General features: G+C 35.2%; 1 non-coding gene across 1 annotated transcript; it reads left to right on the top strand.

The window, feature by feature from the left end:
- The first annotated feature begins 1,507 nt into the window (after positions 1 to 1,507).
- Positions 1,508 to 3,259, top strand: LOC101292545. Its single transcript, XR_183787.1, has 4 exons — positions 1,508 to 1,662; positions 2,594 to 2,690; positions 2,771 to 2,827; positions 2,913 to 3,259. It is a non-coding gene; the product is annotated as an uncharacterized LOC101292545 (transcript).
- The last annotated feature ends 504 nt before the right edge of the window (positions 3,260 to 3,763 follow it).

The raw sequence follows: 3,763 nt of genomic DNA, 5'->3' as shown, positions 1-3,763 counted from the left end.
CACAGAGAAGTGAGAGCACAAACAATGTGTTTACGAACATGTCTACTAAGACAATGACTCTTACTGAATTTGTGGATCAGTATGACAAACAAGCAGAACAAATGCGTTCAAGTGAATTGGAAAAGACTTCTCGATGCAATAATGGAATACCTTCGAGGGCTGCAAAAAGTAGTGGAATTAAGAAGCAAGCTGGTATGGTCTACACTCGAAAAATTTACAATATATTTGAGTTTGAATTTATTGCTAGCTTGGCAGTGAAGATTGAGGAAGTTGGAAATGATGGAACACTGCAAAAATTTGAACTTAATGAGGAGGGCCATAAAAGAGTGTACATTGTCCAATTCAATCATTCGAATATGACCATCTGTTGTAGTTGTCAAATGTATGAATCTAACGGTTGGTTATGTCGTCATGCTTTGAGGGTGCTAAATGTGAAAAATGTTACTCAAATTCCAGCACAATATATTCTGAAGAGATGGACAAAAGATACAAAGAAAGGAGTAGAGGAAAACAATGTAGAACTACAGGTCAAGGAGAAATCCACTGTGACATTGCGCAGGAATTCTTTGATGCGAAAAGCTTATGGTATAATTAGTAAGGGAGCAGAGACAACTAGTGGTAGTGACATTGTATTGCAAAAATTGAAAGAAGCACAAGACTTAATCAAAAAGAACATGCAGAAGTTGTCTATTGGGGGAGATGTCAATGAACGAATTAATGAAGGTTCCGGTGTCAATACTTCTAATGCTGGTGGTAACAAGAATGAAACTTTATTTGATGAACCACCAATATTAAATCCAGTAGGAGTGTGGCTGAAAGGCATGACTAATAAAAGAATGAAAGCAACAATAGAGAAGAAGCAAAATAAAATAGCACCGAAAGGTAGAGGTTCTGGTAAGTGTAGCATTGTAACCATGTTTTGTGATGCTTGTGCATTATCTGATCTATTTTTCTAATTTATAGTTTTCTGTTTTCTTATTATGTTATGTAGGAAAAATAAAGCCTCCAAACAATGGAGCGCCCTCACATGCATCATTGCATGTAGTCCATAATTCAGGCTCACTTCACCAATTTGGAGCATCGAGTGGAACATATCCTATTAACCAGGTACAATTTTCGTTAAATGATTATTTTAATTTAACTATTTTCAATCTCTTTGCTTCATGATCACATTCTTGTTTATTATTTGCAGCAATTTTCAGCTATGAGCTTTCCGACAACTAATGTTTATGCTCCTTACACTCTATATAATCAGGTAAGCCAAATCGTAGTCAAGTGAATGCTGTGTGTTTTATTTATTTTATACTTCTTTTAGAATATGGCCTTATACATATTGTTAATTGTTTTATATGTTAGAATCCTACTTTTGTGTCTTCTCAACAGACTGGGCTGGAGCCCAGGTGAGATTGAAGCCCAGAAAAAAATACCATCTCCTATATAAAAATTAATAAATAAAAAAATACAGAGACGTCGTCGTTTTGAGCGCGTCTACCCTAGATTTCTCATCACTCGTTCCTCTCAATTCGTAGTTGCTCTCAAATTCTTAATCTCTCAGACGTATCACCCAAATATAGTCACCCATCGCCGAGAGATTATCCCTCTCGGCTCCCGCCGTTGCCCGTCGCCCGGATCCCGGATCCCGTCTCCCCAGTCCCCACTCTAGTAAGGAAGCCTTCGTCTTCTTCAGCTTCTATCAAGCTTCTTAACTATTTTATGGTTATGATTTACAGTACTATAAATTTTGAAATATGTACTGCTACTTAGACTAGGTGAATCTAGGGTCTACAGCATTGTCTATGCTTTAGTGTTTTCAATTCTTGAGCTATAAGCTGCACAGTGGTAGAATAATTGATTAGGTGCTTTGTGTTGTCTGTGCAACATATATTGTTTCCAGAAGTTTGTAGTCTCAAAAGTGGAAATTGTTCGGTGATGAGGCGGATTATTCGTTAGTTTCTTTTGAATTGTCTACATAGGTATTGTGGATCTGAAAGTGCTATTGGAGCTCTTCGCGAAAGCTGAGCCAAAAACATATTTGTTGTAGCTAGATGTATTGATGCTTGTTGAGTTTTTAGTTTTAACACATAACAGATGTTGCAGAACTTCTTTTTTATCTTGAGGGTTTAGTTAATGGAGACTGAAAGTCCAGGGAGCATATTGATTGATTTTCAAAGTTAACGGAGAATATTAGAATTCGTGTTTTGTAGTGATTTTCAGTGTGATGGATCATAGATTTTAAAGCATTAGAGTGATCTTTGGAGTCGTCCTTATGCTCATTTATCAGGCCAACATTTGCTTTACACTATTATTTAGTTTAGGATGATCTCTTTTAGTTTTTAGTTTTGTTGATGAGCTGATTTCATATGGTTTAAATATAGGGTACAGGTGGTTCTTGGATGATTTAGTTTCATGTAATCACTTTCAAAATAGCTACTGACCTACTTTGATGTTCATGTTCAAAATAGCTACTGTGCTTAATATGTTTAGGATGTTTACTTGTTTTTATAAATAGAAGATAGACATTTTTCGTGTGTTACAATTAGCGAAATTTCTCACGCCGTCAAGCAAAATTTTTCGTGTGTTACAATTAGCCCAGGTGGAGTTTTTATCCTGGCTCCGCCACTGCTTCTCAACACAATTTAACATATGCAAATATGCATCAAGCCGATATCTATTTCACACAATTGAATCAGGTATAGGTCATACCTTTATCATTAAAGTATTATTCATGTTCTTTGTTATCACACTTCATATATATTTATTTTGGTAACAGAATTCCTCCCCCAGGATTGCTACCAATTTGATTAGTCAAATTCCTCAACAGAGCCAGGTATGAATATGAATGATATTATCTTAGTACGACAAATTGAATTTTTTTATTTACTTATTGTTAACAAAAATACTTTGTCATGTAGGAATTTTATTCAAATAGTTACGAGCAACTATCTGATAGAGGAAAAAAAGTCCAATGATATAAGTTCTTGCGCACACAAGTAAAATGGAATGTGCGGCTGCAGTCTTAATATGCATTTGCTATGATACTTAAAAGAAGAAGACTTTTGATACGGGAGAAACATCCGACAGGAGCAGTTTGGGAAATACTTTTTAGAGATTATGGCATTTTTATTTTGTTGGATAATACTCAATTGAAATGAGTTTTGGTTATGTTAAAGACCCATTTGTTTGATATTTTAATGACTTTCGACTGTTTGGGTTTAGTATTTGACCAAACCTATTATATTTCATCTCTATCATCTTTCTTATTGGCCATTTTGTCATAACATAGCACCTATACAATAGATAAGAGTACAAAAGCCCTATCACAGACATATAGAGGTACAATACCATTCATGCACATATTGACCTGTACAGATTCTCAATTTTTTTTGCTTCTATATCAAATATATTAACTTCAAATCTTTGTTAAAATTTGAGTACGTTATAAGGTCAGACAAATCCCTGCCTTCATCTATTCACCCAAAATCATGCCTTTGTTGTTTCTCCCTTTGAATGGAGCCTGCAACTATATTCATGAATCCCCATCCTGCATAAGTACCTCAAACTTCTGCTTGAAGATAACTAGCGGATTCTTAGGAGCTAGTTCGTGCCCATTATAGTCCATGCAATTTATTGGCTTTCATTGTGATTGATCAAAATTTTATCTAGCAAAGTAATATCTGTAAAAAAGAAGAAAAAGATGGAGATCAGCTTTGACCACAAGAGAGGAGAAAAGAAATTACTGAGTGACAGACCTACATCATGATCA

The sequence above is a fragment of the Fragaria vesca genome, linkage group LG1, assembly GCF_000184155.1.
Source record: "Fragaria vesca subsp. vesca linkage group LG1, FraVesHawaii_1.0, whole genome shotgun sequence".
NCBI lineage: Eukaryota > Viridiplantae > Streptophyta > Magnoliopsida > Rosales > Rosaceae > Fragaria > Fragaria vesca.
The sequence above is the reverse complement of the archived record's forward strand: the minus strand, read 5'-3'. Positions and strand labels throughout refer to the sequence as shown.